A 24,608-nucleotide genomic window follows, 5' to 3' on the forward strand; every position below is an offset into this window, starting at 1 on the left:
AAAAGGGTTCACAGTATAAAATATTGGCTACTAAAACACAAATTACAGACGCGTATGTTTAAACAAGTATTAAAAGTGTGCTGCAAAGGAAACGCTATAAAAGTTTTCTTTTCTTCCTGGGCAAAGTTTATTAAAGGTTCATTGACAAAACCAATTCCAGGAAAACAATATGATATGCTGTGAAATAGCAGCAGTCCATTTCCAAAGAAATTTACAACCACATTGGAAGGAGATATAAAGTAAAAAAGCTGGACTATGCACTGCACTCACTTCAAATGCGTCCTAATATCACCTCAGGCAACACGTGCCAAAGGGAACTAAATAAACTACCTTATTTGCGGATGTGTGCCTTGTGAAAGAGCAAAATACAGTCAGTCAATGTGATGTTAACTGGAGGCTTAAAGGGGCTGACTCATTGCCCCAAGCTGTATGCTGTGGGCAGAAGCAAAAAGGGAATGACAACAAGAGATCAATGGGTGCAGAGTAGTGGTTGAAAGCCCATTTATTTAAGTATATCATATATGTAATTTTAGTAAAATCAAAGGGTCTTGGTTAATGCCAGAACTAAAAATTACTTTGGAGATTTTTCACGGCCATGTCATATAAAACATTAAGCATACCTGCTTTTTAAATACCACGCACTCCGCCCAGTGGCATTCAGGGACTACTTTAGGAGTGATTTATAGGTATTAAAAAATAAGGTGTAGACACACTTAGAGCTGTGAGATCTGCAGTCACTGTGGGAGAAGTTAAACGAAGGCTAGAAGCTGCTAGAGCTGCTCTAAAACAAAAGCTTTTGGATGCAGCAAGGAAATTATGGACTGCATCTCAGCACTGCCACTACAAGCAAGGAGACAAAACAGGGAAACTGCATTACTGGATATTTAATGAAGACATGGAGGCTAGATTCATGTCCAAAATCCATAGGGGGAGGGGGCACATTGTTTAGAATTCCCAGGACATAGCTCATACCTTTACAGATTCTATCAAGACTTTATATAAATCCCACTACCAGGAACACTGGAACAACAACTCACTATTGTGGAAGATTTGCCCTTCCAGACACTGTCCCCTGTCGCTTACAGACAGGAGAGGAACTCACTGCAGCAATCCAAGGAATGCCCACAGGTAAGACGCCAGGGGCAATGGTTTTCAACAGTGTTTATGAAAGCGGACACTGCTCGCCTGACACCATTTGTATTGACCTTATTTATGGAGACACTGAATAAAGCGCCGCCCTATTAATTATGTGGTGGTACCACTAACACAGTCATCCCCAAGCCAGGCAAATCACCCACAGAATGCATCCCCTACTGGCCGATCTACTTGATCAATGTCGAGCCCAAGATGGTAGCCAAGATCTTAGCATATCAACTAAAGTGTTTTAATCCTTAACTAAAGCAGATCAGAACGATGTCGTGGCTTGGCAGGTCACCCAACACTGCATTCACCACCTGCAATGGTGTTGGCACTACTCAACTTCAAGAAGGCTTTCGATTCGGTCGAGTGGCTTTTCCTCCACCAAGTTCTGGAAAAATAGGCTTTGGACCATACTTCCAAGACTGAAGGTGCTTTACCACTCGCTGTGCGCTAGAGTGGAGAGTAAATAATGCAGTCGCTATGAGATTGATCAAGAAGCTCAGTCTCCCTTCCTTTTTGCCTTGACCATTGAGCCCCTGGTGGAATGGATCAGGCGTGATGCGCATGTATATGGAATCCAACGAGGTGACAATGCTGAAGACCGAATATCCCCCTATATGCGTACAGAAACCAGATCTAACAAATTCAACACTACTTAACATTCTTACAATATATAGAGAAGACTCCGGCCTCCAAGTCAACTAGATTAAGTCTGTCCTGGCACTGCTGTAGGGGGAAATAGGACAAGGGCAGCAGTGCCTATCGAATGTTATAATTAGAAGAGACAGATTTTCTAACCTAACAGTATATATAACCAAAGACCAGTTTGAGAGTTGGAACCTAAATATTGCCTGCTAGCCCAAAAAGTCCAAGAATACACTGCCAGCTAAAGCAGACTCCCATTGAGCACAATGTGAAGAAGAGCCCTAGTGAAAATGATGGTCCTCCCTTAGACACTATACACACGGCAGAAGTACCCCGTCAGGATCCCCCTCCAGTGAGGTTTGCCACAATTCAGACTTTAGTGAAAATATATGGGCAATATAGAGGCTCACAGGAAGTGAATGCAATTAACATTCAATAAGGACTAGAGGGTGTTAGACATGAAGTTACATTTCTGGGTTTCCCAATTACTTCCCATCAATCACTGAATATTTAGTGACAGGTCAGACCCAGCAATTTGATAAGAAATGCATTTGTTTGGGGAGATATGCTATGGTCCTTACTCTACAGCTGCACGGGCATCGAGACTCTACTACAGGTGATAACTATCCCCTTACATTGCTGGCATCAGGCCTTAAATGGTCAGACTGGGGGGAGGTAGATAAAGGAGACCTCTGGGGTGTGCCTCCATGCTCCCAGAGGTCTCAGGCCACAGGGGTTCTGGGTATGGTGTTGTGCCAGCATCCTGCCCAACAGCTATCTGTCTCGAGCGGGCAGGACACACGGATTCCAAGCAGTGGGGCAGAGGCCGGTGGGCCTCAGTGGCACTCCCCCTACACACTTACTTCAAGGCGTTCTGCTTGCAGGTATCATCTCCTGCTCCTTTCTTTGGGAAAGTTGGTAGGGAGAACGCGGTCAGCGTCTCCATTTTGATCTCACAAAATCGCTCAAGGGTCAGAACTATAATGACCAGCACATATTTTCACTATTAGTAAGTGCCTATTTAACAGGTAGTTCCTTGTGCGACACGGTCGAGGATGTGACCCATATACACCCCCTGAAAGTGACTAATGCCACTAAAACATATATCACAAAAAGTTGACCCGCACCAAGGTTTGTACACAAGTATTTGATTTATCCAATTTCTATATTTCACAGTGATAATAGATATTCAGACAGAAACTTTCCACACATAAGAATTTTCAAAAAAGAGTTGATTGTAGATTTTTCAATTTTCTTTATTCAAGTTCTTAGTTAAAATTCACAGAATTGCTTGTTGCCAACGCGTTTCGTCACATCCGTGACTTCTTCAGGGCTCAAAAGTCAATATTCTGACAGAATTTCTGGTTAGCGTCAGCCACCATATAATCTCTACGTATTCTGGTCTGATATATTCACATTGATATGTCCGGCGTGTACCCCTCTAACCATTCAGTGCAACACAGGGAAGGTACCTTCTGTTCTTTTTGTCGAACCTTAAACAATTAGTGTCTTGTGGCCAGGGCTCATATGCGTATAAGTAGTTCCCCAAGCGTCCTGGACAATGTATACGTATGACGTATGACGCTAACCAGAATTTCTGTCAGAATATTGACTTTTGAGCCCTGAAGAAGTCACAGATGTGACGAAACGCGTTGGCAACAAGCAATTCTGTGAATTTTAACTAAGAACTTGAATAAAGAAAATTGAAAAATCTACAATCAACTCTTTTTTGAAATTCTTATGTGTGGGAAGTTTCTGTCTGAATATCTATTATCACTGTGAAATATAGAAATTGGATAAATCAAATACTTGTGTACAAACTTTGGTGCGGGTCAACTTTTTGTGAGATATCTCCATTTTGATCCAAGTTTTACTTCCCAGAATCCTGCTGACTATTTACATAACCCAATCCAAGATGGCGGCTCTTCCTGCCTTTAGTGTTCCTTCCCAATCCATCATGGCAGCTGTAACTTCCTGTGATGCAGTCCTGTTTCACCAATACAAAAGGCCATTTTTAGGTCTCGCTGAGCCAGCACATGCGCTGCTCTGCGAGAAATTTAGTGAGTGGCTTTTTGAAAGTGCCACCACAAGCTTTTCCTGGTCTCAACTTGCGTGCACGTGCCATGTTGGTTTCTGTCAAGGCTCATTAAGCCTTGTGTGCCTGCCTCTCTCCACGCTTCAATTCCCTCCCCCTCCCCCACCACAGATCGCCTCACTCTGCTTTCATGGCCGCGCGGCCGCGTTACTTTTACGGCCACGCAGCCAATGCTTGTTTACAGTTACGAGGCGTCATGGCTCATGGCAGATGTCTAAATTTGCTCAGAAAGAGAAGCAAAAAATGTATACTTGGCCAGCTTTCAAGAGCATGACACACGTTATACAGTTGCAAGTTCAAACATATTTTGCGAGGTTGTTGCTTACTGTACACAGTGCCAAGCGTGGGCAGCAGGAGGTGTTTTCATCCTGTCAGCGATTTCACCGCTTTTATTTGACTTCAATAATAACCTCTCAGGACGCCTCTTTCGCACAGGCTGTGGCCAAAAACATCTGCGGTGTATTCTGAAAAAAGTGGCATTTCCCAGATCCATGGTTAGCATTGGCATGCCTCCAATGTCACTATTCTGGCCAGTCACATAGCGAAGGGGATGCCTTGCAGAAGCTATAGTCTAGGGCAACAGAAGCGGTTAACATGATCTTCAGTGCGCTTCATTACGAATCCGCGCTTAACGAGAGGCTTCTTCTCACAAGCGAGCACACTGCTTATTTGCCCAACACATTTACAGAAATGCAGGTACTGCCTCTCAGAGTATCTGTCTGTCACAGCGAAGTGTCAGTACTCGACCATTAAAGGTACTGCATTCCGGGTGAGAAGCGGCGATGCCGTCCCTTTCAAATTAAGGAATTGCAGATAACCAGTACTTGACCATTTCAAGCGATTGCCCGGAACAGGGATTTCTCACTGAGTGGCCAAGGACCAGTAAGTTAGCGCCTTCTTCCAACAGTACCACACAGCAGAGCTGATTACCTACTATTAGTTAGAGGCGCCTCTCATCTCGCACATCATGGACTATGACAAATGCTCTGCTGCCTGATCCAGACACATCTCAGTCCAGCCTGCCCCTCTTCTAGCCTTCTACCCCTCTAACCCTCTGCTACCCCTCTTCTACCCCTCTAACCCTCTTCTGCCCCTCTACCCCTCTTCCACCCATTTTCTACCCTTCTTCTACCCCTCTACCCCGCTTCTACCCCTCTACTACCCTCCTACACCCTTCTACTCCTCTCCTACACCTCTACCCCTCTTCAACCCCTGTCCCTCTTCTTCCCTTCTACCCCTCTTCTACCTCTCTACTACCCCTCTACCCTGTTACTCTTCTACCCCTCTACCCCTCTTCTACCCCTCTACTACCCCTCTACTACCCTTCTACCCCTCTACCCCTCTTCTACCCCTCTCTTCTACCCCTCTTACTCCTCTACCCCTCTTCTACTCTTCGACCCCTCTACCCCTCTTCTACCCCTCTGCCCCTCTTCTACCCCTCTACCCCTCTTCTACCCACTGTAACTAGCAAAGACACTGTGTCATGTCAGCATCACTCAGCAGCACCACAGCATCACTCAGTGCAACAGCAGCATCACTCAGAAGCATCACTCAGCGCCACCACAGCATCACTCAGCGCCACCACAGCATCACTCAGCGCCACCACAGCATCACTCAGCGCCAGCACAGCATCACTCAGCATCACCACAGCATCACTCTGCACCACCACAGCATCACTCAGCACCCCACAGCATCACTCAGCGACACCACAACATCACTCAGGGTCACCACAGCATCACTCAGCACCACCTCAGCATCACTCAGCACCACCACAGCATCACTCAGGACCACAACAATATCACTCAGAACCACCACAGCATCACTCAGGGCCATCACAGCATCACTCAGCACCACCAGAGCATCACCACAGCATCACTCAGCACCACCACAGCATCACTCAGCGCCACCACAGTATCACTCAGCACCACCACAGCATCACTCAGCACCACCACAGCATCACTCAGTGCCACCACAGCAACACTCAGTGCCACCACAGCATCACTCAGCACCCCCATAGCATCACTCAGCACCACCAAAGCATCACTCACGGCCAACACAGTATCACTCAACACCAATACTGCATCACTCAGCACGATCACAGCATCACTCAGCGCCACCACAACATCATCACTCAGCATTGCATTTGCAATAGTACACCAGCACATCATCATCACTCAGCAACACCTACGTATCATTCAGCATCGTCTCAGCACCAGTCACCACCACCACCACTACTACCACCTCAACATCACTCAACACCACCTCAGCCTGCTCTCGGAATCTGCCATCTGTTGATTGTCTCCTACCGTCTGGGCGCTGCTAGTGTTATAATACAGGTACAAGTTCACAACCTTCAACCTCCAATTGTTTATGCCTCTCCAAAAAAAAACTTTAACAAACAACCATTTGAATAGGCAAAAACAGGTTCCCAGCATTGCAAGAACAAAAGAAAAATGAGGACATTTTTTATTGTACATACATTTTTTAATATGGTCGTTCTGTTGGACATAATGCCTTCTTGGTCATATATAAGGTAACAAAAATGATTCTGGCACTTTTTCATTAAAAATTTTCAGCATGCTGCACAGCAGCCACACTTCTCTACAGCACAGCTTAAACACATTGGCAAAGTCTATAGCTCTGCCTAAACACTTATAAGGCCCCAAAGGCGAGACCTATTGGCTATGCCAATGCTTGATCCTTTTGCTACCTGCCTCGCAACACTTCTTTCTAAGGGTGTGTTCCTCTCTCCTGTTCCTGTGAGTCCTGTTCAGTGCTCCTGCAGTTCTCTGATTCACCTGTGTTTCCCTCTGCCTTGGGGCCATATTCTGGAACCATCTGCTGGTTTAGTCCATCTGCCTTTATGAGGTTCTTTGCCTGTGGACTTTTTCCTCCTTATGACTCCTTCTGGGAGGCACCATCTGCTTCAGTGCTTTTTCTAGTGTCGGCGGCAACGTGGCTACTGCAAGGGGTCGCCCTTACCTTTGGCAGACTAAGAATGTTAATGACTGGGCTGGTCAAAGGGTGTTCTGAGAGAGTTTACCAACAGAAAGGTGCGACACATCGGACAAGATAGGGATCCCCAAAATTGAAGAGGTCTGGGCCAGTGACCCCTTGTTATACTATGAAAAACTGACATAAGAATTCAGATTACACAAATCACAATTTCATTACAAGACCGGAGGCTACCATTATGCAGTAACTTTTATTTGCTGCCGGGGGCGTGGCCTGGCGCTTGGCAAGATGGCCGCACTATAGTGTTGCTCTGCCGGCCGCCAATTGATATCCTACATTTATCCTGCCTCTACTGAGCCATCCGCTGTCCTAGGCAATGGGACTGGATTGCTTACGCTGTGATTGTTCATATGCTGTGTTTTGGGTCGTGGTAGGAGCCCCTGGGACACGATCGACTACGGGAGGATCGCTCCTGCCTCGTGGAAATGGCGGTGGAGTGAGCGAGGGAGCCTGCTATCTATGCCCTGCTACCGCCTGCGATTATACTGCTGAGTTGCGCGAGACGAACCAGAGCACGGCAGAGACTGCACGGATTGGTGCAGTGCCTCGAGGTCAGGGGTGCAGCAAAGAGCAGCCGCGCTGGCAATTTGCCCTAGGTGAGCCGGAGACCAGTGAGGCGTGCCGGGCCACTGGTGGCACGCAAGCAGCCGGCGCTGGATAGCTGAGCAGGCCGCGTATAGGCCGCACAACCGGTGGGTGACCCTGCACTGAGACTCCTTATTGCCACGCATCAACGGCTGTGACCCTCCTCCCCTCTCCCGCTGACAACACCTGATTCCCTGCTGTTAAGGAGCTGCATGAGAATTGATGCCCCGTAACGGTACCGCCTGTGCGAGGTGAGCCCCATGGAAGACAACTGCAGAGTGGTGCGGCGGGCCTCCATTCCGTACAGGCTGGGTGGATTGATTGCCTGCAGCTCTCTATCTGGAGTCTGGACGCGCATTTCCTCAGCGCGGGGCACCCCATCTGTCCACTCACGACGGGTCTCAATTTCTGTGCCACCCCCACGGGCTGCTCTACTTCTGTTACACCCTGGGAGCATGAATCGACTGACTCCTGAGCGGCCAAAAAGATTGGACCAACAGCGTACAAGGCTGAGGTGATTAGCCTGGTCACGTGAGCGCCTGCATTGCACTATAGGAATTGTCCTGGTCGAGGGTGCCTCACAGTATATCCTGCCTGCGGTATCCCACCACTGATCAGCTGAGACTGGAGTTGCAAAGAACAGGAGAAGATAAAGCTGCAGGCTGTGCCTATTTTGCGCTGCTTATAAATCTGCATTAAGGACTCTAAGGAAACATCGGGGAGCGGCAAAGAGTGGCATTATATGGACTCTAGGCGTTACCCCTTTGGTGAGTGCGGCGTGCGATATGGGTAAGCCAGAAAAGAATCAACCGCGCCTTACCTTTGAACTGCGCAAGGGCGGCAAATCTGGTCAAAATGCGGCCTCAGACACAAAGCTGGAGTCGGCGTCACTGGGCCCCACAGCATTAGAGAAGTCGCTTGCTGCTATTTAGGCCAGTCTCCAGGCTATAGATGGGAATATTGAGGTCCTTAATGGACAGATGAACCACTTCTCTGCGAAACTGGACAAACAAGCTGTGCGAATCGGCGAAGCGGAGCAGCGCATCACAGATGCGGAGGACGGTCTACAACAGGTAGCCGCGAAGACGTCGAACACCATGAAACTTCTTGTGGTCATACAAGCAAAGAATGAAGATATTGAAGCAAGATCGAGGTGCAACAACATTCGTGTTTTAGGCCTCCCAGAATCAACCAATGTGGGGCGTCTGGAGGACTATATGGAGACGATGCTACGTGAAATTTGTGGAGCCGACGTACTGTCACTTCTGTTCGCTGTGGAGCGGGCCCACCAATCCTTGGCGGCACGCTCGCCGCCTGGCGCCCCACCGCGACCTAGAATTGCCAGACTGCTTAACGTCAGGGATCGCGACACTGTCCTGCGAGTAACTCGACAAAAGGGCACGATAACTAATCAAAATAATGTTTTGTCGTTCGACCCGGATTTTCCAGCAAATGTGCAGGCGGTCCGAAAGGAGTTTCAGAGTGTTAAGAAAGTGCTGCTCAAGGAACAGATTCCTTATGCCATGCTCTACCCGGCGAGATTGCGCATTGGGGAAGCGGACACCGGCAAAATCTTTACGAGCCCAAAGCAAGCGATGGAACATCCGAGAGCTCTACGACGTCGACGGAAATCGCCGGACCACACGTCTGACATTGATGAATGAACAGTAAGAGGGTCTGGGCCCGTTGCCAATGTGTGCTCACTTTCGCAGGAATCATTGTCTGGGAGGATTGTATAATGACTGTGGCAAGACTGCTGTTGTCTTTGACATTCATATCCTTACTACAATTAGATTGGTACCCCTCACTCTGCTAGATGGAAATGTAAAGTGTGATTAGAGTGTCAAAATGTTGGGTGGCTACACTCTGCTTAGTCACATGGTTAGGGGAATGTGATCTCTCCACCTGATGTCCCACGACATCAGGTGGAGAGAGCTGGGAGTGAACTCAGCCGCTACGTCCCCGATGGGCATTCCCCACCGGTTACGATGTTTTACACTGTTTTTGTTGGGATGGGAGTCACAGGTTGGTCATGTCTTTGGCAAATTGGGGATTCTGAAGTGGGTGGGGGGAGGGGGAGATTGTTCAATTTTATCTAATCAAAGGTACTGTGATTGGAAGCATGATGATACACAGATCTGGTTTGCAGACGTCTACGTGCTTTAGAATAGTTAGCTACACTCACTGTCCTACATACCATCATAGATGAAAGGAAAACTATACAAGTGCATAACACCTAAGAAGACAAGGCAAATGCTGCCGCAGCTGGATAGACACAAGGTGCAGATTGCTCTTCTACAAGAGACCCACCTGAGTAAACACACAGAGGGTATGGTGGTGCGCAGATATCCTTACGACAATTAGATTGGTACACCCAGGGCCGCACTGGGAACCAAAACCGGCCCTGGCAAAGTGCTCAGCCGCTCCCCACCCCATGTGGGGGGTTGGGGGTGCCGCCGAGCTCTTTGCCAGGGCCGGTTTTCTGCCGATTTTGTTACAGGGATGATTTTGCAACTATGCTGCAAAAACAGCCCCGTAACAAAAACGGCCCCTGGGGGTCCAAAACCGGCCCCCAACCGTGCAGCGCACCGGGGGATTGCCCGGTGCCCGCTATGGCCAGTCCGGCCCTGGGTACACCTCACTCTGCTAGATGGAATTGTAATGTGTGATTAGAGTCAAAATGTTGGGTGGCTACACTCTGCTTAGTCACATGGTTAGGGGGATGCGATCTCTCCGCCTGATGTCCAACGAATAGTTTCTTTCGGCGCACTTTAAAGGTTGGCCATAGTAGTGGGATGGATTGACGTTTCAGCGGCCCCCTTCCTATGAGAGCTGGGAGTGGACTTAGCCGCTACGTCCACGGATGGGCATTACCCACCAGTTACGATGTTTTATACTGTTTTTGTTGGGATGGGGGTTACGGGCGGGTCATGTCTTTGGCAAATTGGGGATTCTGAAGTGAGTGGGGGGGGGGGGGGGGAGATTGTTCAATTTGACCTAATCAAAGGTACTGTGATTGGAAACATGATGATACACAGATCTGGTTTGCACACATGTCTACGCGCTTTAGAATAGTTAGCTATACTCACTGTCCTACATACCATCATAGATGAAAAGAGATCTATAGAAGTGCATAACTTGGAATGTCTGAGGCTTAAACACACCTAAGAAGACAAGGCAAGTGCTGCCGCAGCTGGATAGACACAAGGTGCACATTGCTCTTCTACAAGAGACCCACCTGAGTAAACACACAGAGGGTACGGTGGCGCGCAGATGGGCATCCTACTGGCTGGCCTCATCCTACTCCACTTATGTGTGGGGGGGTCATTATTCTCATCAAGACAGGGTTTCCGTTTAAGCCTATACAGACCTGCACGGACAAAGAAGGCTGCTGGGCTATGGTGCATGGTAAGCTGGGGATAGTGCTAGTGACAATAGTAAACATATATGGTCCTGTGGTGGATGACACGGTGCCTTTCCTTCAACTGTTTAATGTGCTGCACAAATGGCCGGAGGCTGCGCTATGTGGGGGTGACCTTAATACACATCTTACCCATACGTTGATAAATATAACCCAACAGGGGTGCGCACGGTTAAAGTTGCGCAGTGCATACCCAATGTCATTGTGGAGATGGGCCTAGTAGACGCTTGGCGGCTGCGTAATGTTGGTGTTATGGAAGGTACACACATCACTCCTGCATTCAATAGTTGGTCTCGGCTAGATTACTGGATACTCAGCGAAGAGGCCAATGGGTGGGTAGAGAAGGTTTACACGCTCCCGAGAACCTTGTCTGATCATAATCCTGTTGTCCTTGAAATAGCTATACCCCTCAATCCGCACTGACCATTTACCCGGTGCTTTCGAGCTGACACGCTGCTAGACCCGGTTTATGCTGAGACCATTAGGAATGCTATTATACAGTACTTTGAATTGAATGTGGGCACAGCCGACAGCCAAGCTACTCTGTGTCAATTTTTTAAGGTGACGATTAGGGGTGTGTGAATAAGCACCTCGGTGGGAATCTCCGTGACTTGAGGGGACAACTGCAGAGGCTTGAAGACAAACTGGGGGCATTGAAGACCCAATACAATAATGCACCTTCCACTGAGACGCTAGCTCGAATTTTACAAACACGTGGAGGAATATAATTTATTAGCGGCTACGGAAGTGAAATATTTATCTAAACAGCATGTGGCTAGAGCATATGGTGAGGGTGGCAGACCGGGTAGGGTTTTGGCTAATAGACTACGGGACAGAACTGATAACCCCCAATTGATCATATAATCGATGAAGCTGGTGAAACGCATCACTCTCAACACAGTATTGTAGAGCAGTTTCGGTCTTTTTATGAGTCTATATATACGACTCGGGGTGGCATGCCAGAATCAGCTATGAATGAATACTTGGATGATACGGCATGTGCATGGCTGTCAGACGTTCATAGAAAATATTTGAGCCTATCCATTGACGAAGACGATGTTAAAGATGCCATCCTCTCTCTACCAAATAAGAAGGCTCCGGGGCTGGATGGTCTGACGGGGTAAACAACCTTTACAATGAAACTTTTACAACGCACTACCATTACGATGCAACTTTTACAACGTAAACCATTACAACGCATTGCGCTGGGGGGCGCTCTAGGATAGGGAATAGGTTTAATGTACTATCCAACACCTTCCCTACTATCCACAGGGACTGGAGTTGGAATAGTAAGTTAAACTATTCACTATCCAGCGCCCCAAAGCACTATGCGTTGTAAAGGCATGCGTTGTAAAAACTGCGTTGTAAAGGCATGCGTTGTAAAAGCATGCATTGTAACATCATACATCCGTCTGACGGAGGAGTTTTATAAGGCATACACCGATCTACTTATATCACATATATTAGAAACATATGCAGGGGCCCACAAGACAGGTTATCTGCCCCATCCCTGAGACAGGCCTTAATCATTACCTTGCTGAAAAAAGATAAACCTCCCTCGCGGTGCAACTCCTATTGCCCGTTATCGTTGATAAATTTGGACGCAAAGATATTGGCAAATATTCCAGCCACTAAATTACAACCCCTGATGCCACTTCTCATGCTACCGGATCAATCCGGATTTATCCCGGAGGGCTCTACCTCCCTCAACCCCCGCACAATATTTGCCATGTTCCACATGCTCAATCCAGATTTGCCGGCTGTGGCAGTCCTTTTAGACACTGCAAAGTGAATGACTCGATAGAGTGGAAGTACATGATGCACATCCTAAATAGGATGGGATTCCCCCTGTTTTCGTTCGCTGGATTCATGTCCTGTATACCGACGCTTCCACGAGAGTCAGGGTGGGCGGTCTCACATCAGACCCATTTAGTATAGAGGTTGGCACTAGGCAGGGCTGCCCCCTATCCCCCTTTCTTTTTGCCATATATTTGGAACCACTAGCATGCAAAATCCGGCAATCCCATAGGGCGGCTGCCTTGAATTTTAACAATCGGCCGGTTGGAATTTCCCTTTACGCGGACGACATGGCCTGTATGTATGTGTGGTCGGAAGAACCGGTCAAATATCTAGGAGTGTGGAACAATCGGGACCCCGTGGTCGTAATCAGGGAGAATTATGGTAATGCTTACACCTCGCTGGTGCAGCAGATCGATCACTGGGTTTGCTTGCCACTGTTCCTCGCAGACCGCATAGCGGTAATAAAAATGATTATTCTCCCCAAGTTTCTCTACCTGTTCTGCAATATCTCTATCAACCTGACAAAACATTTTTTTAAAACACTTCAGACTCAATTGCTGAGATTAGTGTGGGGGAAAAAGCAACCGAGGATCAGCTGATCCAAGTTGACATTGCCATTTGAGAAAGGAGGATTTAACGCCACAGATCTCTACGTGTACTACCTATGTGGGCAGGCTCAATATGCGTACTTCTGGTTTAGGGCTCACGACTTCATCCCGCATGTGGCTGTGGAGGAGGGAGACGCGCATCCTTTACAACTGAAAAGTATTATCACCCACACCAATAGGCAGATGCCCAAGTCAGAGATAAACACAATAGATAACACTGTTTCAGCATGGCAAGAGATTGGGAGGCGGGCCCAAAAACTTCCTCTATATGCGCCGGCGTTGCCTATAGAGGGACACGCTGCTCTGTCCATAACAGGAGAAAGAGGCCCCATAACAGCCCTCAGAGAGGCACGTCTTACACTCATGAGCGATTTGTACATTGAAGGAAAGTACATAACGGGGGATGACTTAGACTATATACAAAATCCCATGCCACTGTTTCAGTACACCTGTTATAGACTCAGACGGGCAGTAAGGGACCATTACACTAGTTTCCCGGCTGAGCCAGTAGCGTTGCAGGCGCTGTAGATGATCATAGTAGCTCCATCAAGAAAGAAGCTGCTCACTAGGTTATACAGGGCAGTGCAGGCGGAGACGATTCATGTGGTGGACAAAAGTATGGAACGATGGAACGCTGTACTAGACCCCCGATTACTGAAGCAGTATGGGAGCAGATCTGCATGCTCCTAACAGGGAGGCTAACGTCCAATAGTAACTTACGAATTATCCACTTGAAGTTCCTTCATCAGGTATACCACACTCCCACCAAGTTACACAAGATGGGGCTACATGATTCGGACTGTTGCAAGAGATGTGGGCAGAGCGGTGCGGATTTTCTGCACCTTGCGTGGCAGTGTAGGCTGGTATACCAATACTGGGAGAAGGTTGTTACTCTTATACTCACCATGACTGGCCGTGAGGTTGGCTGCACGCCATTGGAGTGTCTATTGGGGTATGTGCCTAGATTAAAAGCGGCAGTGGGACGATTCGTACGGGTGGCTTTGCTGTTGGCAAAGAGACTGGTTCGATTCACGTGGGACAGCCGGCTGCTCCCGAAAGCTGATATGTGGATAGAGGACATGGTATACTGCAGAGAGCAGCTGGAACTGTACACTGAGGAACTACCGACGACCTCACGACCGACGGATATTTGGGCTCCACTGCGAGAACACTTCTTAGCTCAGAGTGAACAGGTCGATGGGTAGTTTAATGCTAGAAGGGAGTCAACTAGAGCCTTTATGCACTCGGACAATGCAAGTATGTGAAAAATAGGACTGAGATGTAGACATGTACGTTGATTACTGATCACAATGTGGCACCTGTTCTTTATTGTAACCTAATATTGGATACGGTTATACTGTTTTTTTTCTTTATTTGTATTTGCTGAGTGTTATTGCAATGTATTCTCAGATGATGTATATGCTGTGTGACATTGAAAACTCTTAATAAATAAAAATAAAAATTAAAACTTTCATTTGCTGCCCAAACATGCAGCTACCCAAACATGCAGCCCTTTAAAGAATGTCCATACATCATAAAACATAGGAGTGTTCATTAAACACAATAAATATACAGTTCACAATCCCATCTCCCTCTTTTATTTGCTGCTCTTGACACAGCTAAGTATTACTCTTGGTTGAGGCTTTATTATATATATCACCCTGGTTGTTTCTTATACCAAGTATTCAACGTGTTTGTATTTTATAACTTATTATTCGAGTTTTTATTGTAAGTGATTTGTCAAATAGAGCGTTTTTAAACTAACATTATTTTTCCTGTCAGGATTGTCCTTTCAGGTCTTAACCCAGGCCAATTTATTAGGGGGCCAGGTAAGCGCTTAGTGAGGTTCCCTTACTTCATTTATCTTTTTTTTTTTTTTTAAGTTTGATTTATTGAGAAATAGAAAGGGGGTAGGGAAAGGGGAAAGGGAAGGGAAAAGAGAAAAATTACAATAAGCAAATGGCAGAAAAAACAGTAAAAATAAAAAACATCATGAGAGTAAGCATTACAAGCATGAAAAGGCATGAACATATCTTATAAATAGGAATACATTAGGTAGAGTATAATTATTTTGAGTACAATAATAATAGCAATTAAATACCCGTATGAAAAAACTGACAGTAAGGAAATCCTGGGGGTTTGCGAACTTCAACCGTGTCTGGAGTAGGAGAGGGAGGAACAGGAGCAGAAGTAGAAAGATATGTCACCAAAGGAAGCCAAAGCAGGTTACGCTTAATAGCCAAGGAAATGGGAGATACATAGTTGGTGTCTAAACGATGATTAAAACAAATTGCATTCCACCAGGATTGATAGGTAACATTCATAGCTTGCTTCCAATTAGAGGTAATAACATGAAAAGCGATAGCAAGGAAAAGGTCAAGCAAAGGGTAATGGCTGGAGGGGCGAGGAAGTTCAGACGAGAGGGAGCCAAGGAAAATTAGTGAGGGCGAAAAGGGGACCTGGAACTGAAAAATCTTTTGAATTTGCTTCCAGAACAATTGCCAAAACTGGGAGACAGGAGGGCATTCAAATAACATATGTTTGAGGTCAGCAGAGGGGGATGGACAGGACCAACAGGAAGAGGGAGTGTCTGTTGAGAAACGGGACAGAACGAGTGGGGTAAATAAAATTCTATGGTAAATGAAAAATAAAGTCTGGGTAGTATTAGCAGCCCTGGAGGTCTTATGTATTTTAGTCCAAATTTTATCCCATAAAAGGACCGGCCATGTCTGAGAAAAGTCCAGCTCCCAAGCAAGCTCAGTACGAGATTTTAATCTATCATTGGTAAGACGAAAAGAGTTATATAAAGCTGAAGCAGAAGGAGACATTTCCAGCAAAAGGGAAGTGGACTTGTGATCTACCCGAATTTCATTAGAGGATGGAAGGGCTTGAAGATATGAAAGCAAGACTGGATAGAGGGTGTTATATTGCGTTCGAGCAGAAACGGGTAAAGAGAAAAGAGACTGAAGATGCTGAAATGAAGAGGTTTACCTTGAAATAATAATTGAGATATCCATGAGAGACCTCGAGAATGCCAAGTTCTCCAATATATGGTACGGTTGCGGATTTTGAGAAGAATATTATTCCAAATCAGTTGTTCGTGAAGAGAGAGAAGATATGAGTAAGAGGAAGAGATGAAGGGGGAAAGAAGGTTACGAGAGTATGAAAGAATAGGAGATCGAAAGCGAGTTAAGGAGGATGTAAAAGACAAGAATTCCCGGAAGGTGAAAGGGGACATAAAAGAAGATTCCATGTTTAACCAAACAGGGGGGTGATGTGGTAAATTAGATGATAACCAGCGAGTCGATTGTTTCAGGGAAAAAGCGCAATGATATTGTTTGAAATCGGGAAAGCGCACTCCGGATTGTGCTTTATCTTTACATAAAGAGGCAAGGGCTATTCGAGACCGTTTACCGTTCCAAAGGAATTTCAGTAATAGAGAATCAATTTTCTTAAAGAAAGAGAGGGGAATGTGTAAAGGGAGCATGGAAATAGTGTAAAGAAGTAGGGGGGACAGCATAATTTTTATGGAATTGAGTTGACCCCACCAGGACAGAAAGAGCGGATGCCAGCGATTGAGAGCTGTTTCCATTTTCTTGTATACATAGTCAAAATTTAACTTGAGAGTATCGGAAATCAGAGGGGCAAACCATACTCCGAGGTATTTAATTTTAGATGGTTGCCATGCAAACCCTGTACAAGAAAAAAGATATTTCTGACAGAGAGGATTTAAAGGTAGGATCTCACATTTATCAGCGTTTAAGCGATAGCCGGAGACTGCCGAAAAAGAAGAAACCTGTTGAAGAAAAGAGGGAATGGAAACAGCTGGGTCATAGCAATAGAAAAGAATTTCGTCGGCATAAACCGAGAGCTTGACTTGTTGGGGATTAAAAGGAAAACCAGAAATATTGTCATCTAAACGAATTTTAGTAAGAAAGGGTTCTAAAGCTAAAATAAAAAGTAAGGGAGAAAGTGGGCATCCCTGTCTAACTCCTCTATGTAGAGAGAAGTAATCTGAAGACATTCCATTAACAAAAATAGAGGCTTGGGGATTAGAATAAAGTAAAGAGATAACAGAAATGAATTTAGAGGGAATGCCAATCCAACGCAAAGCCTGAAACATGAAATCCCACCCAATGCGATCGAAAGCCTTCTCCGCATCTAGAGAAATAGCTGCAAAAGGAAGAGTGAGTGAGGAAGATTTACTAAGTATGTTAAGAAAAATCGAGAATTATCTGAGGAAAGACGCCCTTTGACAAATCCAGATTGTTCTGGTCCAATGATATCCGGTAGAAGAGGATCCATACGTAAGGCCAATATTCTCGCTAGAATTTTATAATCAGTGTTAACTAAAGAGATTGGTCTATAGTTTTTACATAAGGAGTGATCTTTATCTTCTTTTGGGATTAAGCAAATTAAGGCTTGTTGGAAGGAACCACTAGAGGAGCCAGCATCGGAAAAAGATCGAAATAAAAGTAGAAGTTTGGGAAGAAGAAGAGGAGCAAAGTGACTATAGAATTCGATTGTAAAGCCGTCAGGACCTGGAGATTTACCATTATGGAGCTTAGAAACAGCATGGGAGATTTCAGAAAGAGAAATATCGCATTCCAGAGTGGTAAAATCAACATGAGAAGTTGGAGGAGAAGGGAGAGATTGAAAATAAGCAAGAAGATCATCAGGAGTAGGAGTTTGCTCTGGAGTATAAAGCTTATGATAGAATTCAGCAAATTCTGTAAAAGTGGATTCACCAGAAGAGGTTTTAATGGATTGGATTTTTGTGCGTTCTTTACGAATCTTCAAGTAATTAGCCAAGAGCTTCCCCATTTTATTCTTCCCACCATAATATCTCGAATTACATTTGAGGAGGATATTAGAAGCGGCATCTGTTGTATATTTATTAAAAGAGATTTTGGCATCAATAAGAGCTTTAAGGGAGGAAGCAGATTTAGTGGTAGAGTAAGTGTGTTCTAAAGCTTTGATATCTGCCAAAATTTTCTCCGATTTGGCCGCATGTAGTTTTTTCCGCTTCGACACAAAGTTAATAATAAACCCCCTAGAGGCTGCTTTAAATGAGTCCCAAACCATGACAAAGGGTGAATCTGGAGTTTGATTTAAAAGAAAAAAAAAATCCTTGGCAAAAGCAGAAAATTCAGTACCAAAAGTGGGGTCTGAAAATAAAGCATTGTTGAAACGCCATCTGCCAGAATGTGGTGAAAAAGGAAGTAAATCTAGGTCTACAAGAACTGGGGCGTGGTCTGAGAGTAAAATGGAGCCAATCTCTGAGCGAATAGCGTGTTGGGATAAGGGTTGACTGAGAAAAATATGATCGATACGGGATTGGGATTGATGAGGAGGGGAGAAGAAACTATATTCACGAAGGTCAGGATTACACAGTCTCCAAATATCTACAAGGGCATTGTTTTTAAAGGAATTGAGAAATTGCGTATGCATTCTAGAGGGGGTAAATTTGACTTTTGAGTGTCGATCAAGGAAGGGATCTACAATCTGGTTACAGTCACCAGCAAGGAGTATGTACTCACCAGTAAGGGAAGAGACTTTGGTAGAAATAGCAGGCCAGAAAGACTTATCAATTGTCGTAGGGGCGTATACATTAAAAAGGGTAAGTGGGATATTACCTATGAGTAAATTTACAATGAGCCAACGGCCATCAACATCACATTCATGTGATGGAGAAGTGTGGCTCAATGCTTAGAGCGGCAGACCTTGATGCAGAACGCTGGCCAGGGACCAGGGTTCGATTCCCGCCTTGGCGGGTTTCGGGCTTAAATTCCTCTGACCGGATATTCTCGCCTCAGTGCCGATTCTAAGCATGGGTCCCACGCTGCAACTCTGGGCAATAGCTTGCTTAGTCTCCACAAAGGCCACCTGATACACAAGGGATGCCTGGTTTCACCATGGGATGCCCAGGAGTGGACACCCCACAAGGAAAAGCCAGGAGGGGTTCCCTTGTGGTAGGAGTACAAGCGCCGGGATGCCTCCGGGTCACTGTTCGCGCTATACAAATACGCCACATTTACATTTACATTTACATTAATCGAGGAAACATTTAACTTTTTATGTAACAAGAGTGCAACTCCATTCTTTCTAGAAGTCGTAGGTGAACAAAAAACATGACCCACCCAGCAACGCTTAATCTCAAAGCCTCCGAATCAGTTAAATGGATTTCTTGAAGGAGGGCAACATCAGTCTTAAGTCTTGCTAAATGCGAGAGAACCCTCTGCCTTTTGATGGGGTTATTTAAACCTTTAACGTTCCATGTGGTTACACGGAATGAAACAATTTAGAAAACAGCTATAAGCAACATGCTTAATAATGCATAAAAATACAATTGAGAAGGAATGAGAAGAGTAGAAGAGAAAAGGGAGAAGAAAAAAAGAGTCAAGGAAGAGAACAGTGACGGTTGCAAAAAGAAGAGAAAGAGAAGGAAAGAAGAAAAAGAAGAAAAAGAGTAAAGTCGAGGGGAGTTCAAGAAAAGAGAAGTGGGAAAGAGGACAGCAACAATTGAGAAAAAAGAGACAGTACATGTCCGAAACGAACTACTGAGAGACATACTTACGAAAATGAAAATACCAGACAAATAAGGGGAATGGTGGTGGCAGGAGGTGACGACGAGACATCCAGAGCCAACACCAAAACCTCAAGTATTATGACATCCAAAAAAGGCAGCACAAGGGGGAAGTAGGCTAGAAACGAGATGATGTGGTGAAGGGGAATACCTGTTGAGAAAGTAGAAACATGAGGATAAATATTTGAGCATACATAGGGCAAAAAGAGAAACAAAGAGCAAAAAAAAAAGAAAAATGAGATGGAAAAAGGTGAACACATATGGTCCAACATATATGAAGAGCACTGAATGCTTCATATGAACAACAATGCAAACAATGAAAAGCCAGAACTAACAATCAAATGCATGCATCAATAAAGAGAGGTAGAAAGCCAGTCAACCAGGATTAGACATATCCATGACTTCAGGACCATGGCATTGAAGAAAAGCTTGTAAGACCGCAGGATCTTCGTAAGTGGTTGTTTTGTCTTTATAAGTAACTTTAAAGAGACAAGGATGCAAAAGACTGTATCTGGCATTGAGGGCTCTGAGCTGCGGTCTCATGTCTAAGAACTTCTTCCTGCGTTCTGCGGTGGCCCTAGAGACATCCTGAGAGATGTAGAGACGATGACCTTCCCAAATGATCTGTTTCTTGAGTTTGGCGGCTGAAAGAACTTGGAGAAGGTCAGTGTATTGAAGGAAAAGCATGATAACTCCTCTAGGTTTGGTAGCAACTCTAGGGCCAAGGCGGTGAGCTCGTTGAATGTTGATGGACAATAAAGCTGGTGCATCCAAGATCTTAGCGAGGAAGGACTGGAAGAAAGCGGTAGGATTAGACCCTTCTGAAAGTTTCGGAAGGCCGTAAAGGCGTAAGTTGTTCCTGCGATTTCTGTTCTCCAAATCTTCCGTCTGTCGTTTAAGTAGTATGATCTCCGCTTCCATGGACGGGATGCAAGAACAAGAGGACTGGAATGAATCTGTTGTCTGTTCTAAAGTGAGAACACGTGCGTCTAGAGACGACCACTTCTCCTGCATCGCCTGCATATTCTTGGTGGTGGCTTCCATAAAAGGCTTGAAAGCATGTAGTTCCTCCAATATGAGATCCATAGAGGAAGGAGAAGAGGAAGAGCTTCCAGGAGAAGGTGGATCCTTTTTGAGACGCTTAGATGAAACCAAAGAGGATGGCGTTTTACCTCCGTTGGAAGCTTTTGGAATGGCTCCGTGTGGTGACTCTGATTTTGATGGACGGCTGTACTCCATATCTGGAATAGGAGAGTCAGAATCTGAACCAACCGGAACTTTAGAAGTAGATATGAGCTTCAAATAGCGAATTTTCCCCATGAACGCTGAACAAAGCAATTGGCAGGAGTAAATGTAAAAATGTAAATGTAAAGTATTTGTAGAGCGCACTGCTACCAAGCGGTTTCGTGGCGCTATTACTCATACCGCTGTGGAACCCTTCCTGGCTTTCCCTGTGAAGTGTCCATTCCTGGGCACCCCCAGGGTGAAGCCAGGCATCCTAGCGCTGTTGGGGCCGTTGTGGAGATTAAGCAAGCTATTGCCCAGAGTTGCAGCGTGGGACCCATGATTGGAATAGGCACTGAGGCGAGAATATCTGGTCCGAGGAATTTTTGAGCTCGAGACCCGCCGAGGTGGGAATTGAACCCTGGTCCCGGGCCAGAGCTCTGCATCAAGGTCTGCCACTCTAACCATTGAGCCACACTTCTCCAACACAGGAGTCCAGTGAGAGAACGCAGGTTGCCAGACACAGTAGAGAAAGGGCATAAAATGCAGTCAAGTTAATATCAGAGTAGAAAAGTTCAGCAAAAATACCCTGAAGCACCAGAGAGAACAAAGGGCGCAGTGGTACTTGGCAGTCTTGAGGTAATGTCTTTATAACCAGAAGTACAGAGCTGAATGAGTCATATCAAAAAAGAACCATGCAACTGTTCCTCCAGTAACAAAAGGAATGTCATGCCAGTGACTGAACATTGAGATACTGTGAAAGTATCGAAAACGTGATGTGGTACTGAGGGATGCCGTACGTATAGGAGAAATTGTCCATAAACTGAAGAAAACAATCGCATGAGAAAGAAATGGTAGCAAGAAATAATTGCAGGAAATATCAGGAATTCCAGCTGATAGAGAGATATAGCAGGTGAGAGTCATAAATAACCCTTTCGTTGAGTGCCAATGGAGAGTTGAAATGAACCTTGTAAGAGATATGCAGAGGTACAAAATGGCGGGTGGAGAAAAGCAGGACACTTCAATTACGAGCAGACAGGCGTTTTTTAGGCACAGCAGAGTGTGGAATGCAGGCTCACCTTGAGAAACGCTGCATTTGCTGTGCTGAAGTGCAGGCTGTAGTATGGAAGAAAAGCGGCATGTTTACATCGCCTCAAGGAGATTGCCGCCGGCCGCTGTGTGAAATACGGCCGGCGCACAAAATGGCGGCCGCGATTCTAAGCCTCCGGTCCTCCTTGGAAAAAGGAGCCGAAAGAAGCGTGGAGCCGGGAAACTGAGGTGGCGGACAGCGCACCTCACATTCCGATCTGCGAAGGCGCCCCACAGCGTACAGGAGAGCCCTTCGAGCCGCAGGAACAAAGAGGATGCCGAGGCTCGGCGCGGAGCTCCGGATCTACGCCGCCATCTTTGTCGGCGGTCAAGCCACGCCCCCTCTACTTCATTTATCTTAAATGATCTAAATCCTTACTTTCTTCCAAAACCAAGATCGATCCCCGTGCCTCCTGCCCACTCGCATCGGTCATTTTAAGCGTGGCCAAACCCTTGCCAAACTGGGTGGCCAAGTCCGTCAGCTTGTTTCTGTTAAACTCCTTATTTTCATTTTTTTTTTAAATAAGGAAAAAAAAGAAGAAAAAAGAGAGAAGATGGTCAAATCACGCTAGCGTGAATTAAACGAATCAGGTCTCCTAGCAACTTCCTAGGAGACGCGAAGGGAAGTTACTTCCTGCTCGAGTACGCGTCCTTAGTGATGCGAGCCATAGCAACCCGACGTGGAGGTCTTTGTTTCGTTCAGGCTTGTTACCTTAGTTACAGCTCCTCACTAGCTCGTAACGGTGCCTCTTTCGAGTCGGATGCTTCCTCGTCAAGCAAGTACCCTTCTCCTTGTTTTTATATGTTTTTTCACGCGACGCCATCCATGGCCTCTCCATTATTGCACTGTCTTCATTAAAAATAAATAAATAAGAAGGGTCTTTTCACGCTGTACTCCTTATCTACAATTTAATCGCAAGGCAATTCAATTCGGAAATAACAAGTGTGGGAAACAATATCCCTTTTTCTCTACATATAACCGTGAGTACACCTTAAAAAGGTTATTTGATCAATTTACATTTATCATAGCCTCTCTATTGATTAAATGGATAGTAACAACCCACAGCAACCTTCTAAGGAAGTATTTATGGGGGAGAGTTTCAAGAAATTTCTTGAGTAAGAACTTAGGTCTTCCGTTAAAGAGGAGGTGGACGCCGCACTAATCAAGAGGAAGGGGGTATCCCCCGCCAAGGAGATTTACTTTTCTCTCTCTGACTGCAAGTCGCCTACTATCTCAGAACCCCTTAAAAGGGGGGAAGTCTCTCATAAGACGAAACACCAAGAGGAAGCATCTACCCGTGCTAATGATTTTGATAGCCCCCACGTTACAATAGATAAAGGTGCTCATTGCAAAACAAAAGATAAAGCCCAACCTATCGGGGCTCAGAGAAAGGTTGCCCGTAGCTGCATGAAAGAAAGAAGTAACCTTCATGGTACAAATGATATTGGAGACAGCTTTAACTCTGACTCTGTAGAGTATCAAGTGATGGCTACAGATTTTTTTATTTTTTGATCAAATATATTTTATTGACAGTTGCATTCAAGTAAAACAATACAGCAAACAGATAGACATAGCCCTGGTGCAATGCCGCACCAAAGTCCACTGCAATTATCAGGAAGCCAGTCACTGGAGCAAAGTGCCTTGAGTTCGCACAAGAGGGCATGAGTCCAGCATGGTAATCAACTGTCTTTCAAAACCCCCCTTACCCTGCCTCCCAATAGACCTCCCTAACCCCAACTACCCTGTCCTTAGAACTGACCCCTACCCTCCCTCCACTTTCTGTCCGGTGTGTATAGCTATGTATGTGTGTGGCGTACAAGTGTGTCCTCCACTGAATCTTCACGTCCCATCTCCTGGTGGCTTATGGAATTCATCGACTAGTCTAAGGACTTTAAGATACTTTGGGAAGGTGAGCTCTCCGAATTCTCTGGACATTAGGGAGATCAAGGGTGCCCATGTTTCCCTAAAGATGTCAGAGGTCTGTGTGAGGGACGCCTGTATCCACTCCATACCCAGTGTATACCACAGTCTGTGGAGCCACCCTGTGTGAGTGGGTTTCCTAGGGGTACCCCAAAGTGAGAGAATATGTAGCGACGCTGCCCCTATTGCCAGTCCCATTTGGCGACTTCAAATAGATTTGAGTGGAAAGGTGAGCTTGTTGGGCAGGCCTAGGATCGCATATGCAGGGAAGCGGGGGATCTCTGTTTCGAAGCATTCGTCCACACCCCGAAGGACCTCTACCCAGTATTCCAGCACCATCAGGCATTCCCATAGCAGGTGGAGCATGGTCCCTATGTGTCCACAGCCCCTCCAACACAGGGGGTCTCGGCGAGGGTTGCTTTTGTGTAGGCGCTCTGGCGTCAAGTGCCAGTAATAAGCCACCTTAACCGCCGCCTCCC

General features: G+C 45.9%; 1 long non-coding RNA gene across 2 annotated transcripts in view; it reads right to left on the reverse strand.

Annotated features, from left to right (window-relative positions):
- The window catches only part of LOC147725557 (uncharacterized), a 199,742-nt gene that overhangs the window by 140,669 nt on the left and 34,465 nt on the right, over positions 1-24,608 (reverse strand). For both annotated transcript variants that reach the window (XR_015309790.1, XR_015309791.1), the window contains exon 2: positions 19,887-20,046. This is a non-coding gene — a long non-coding RNA (uncharacterized LOC147725557). The remainder of the gene's footprint in view (positions 1-19,886; positions 20,047-24,608) is intronic.

This window comes from Lissotriton vulgaris, chromosome 3_2 (genome assembly GCF_964263255.1).
Source record: "Lissotriton vulgaris chromosome 3_2, aLisVul1.2, whole genome shotgun sequence".
In the NCBI taxonomy this organism is placed as follows: Eukaryota; Metazoa; Chordata; class Amphibia; order Caudata; family Salamandridae; genus Lissotriton; species Lissotriton vulgaris.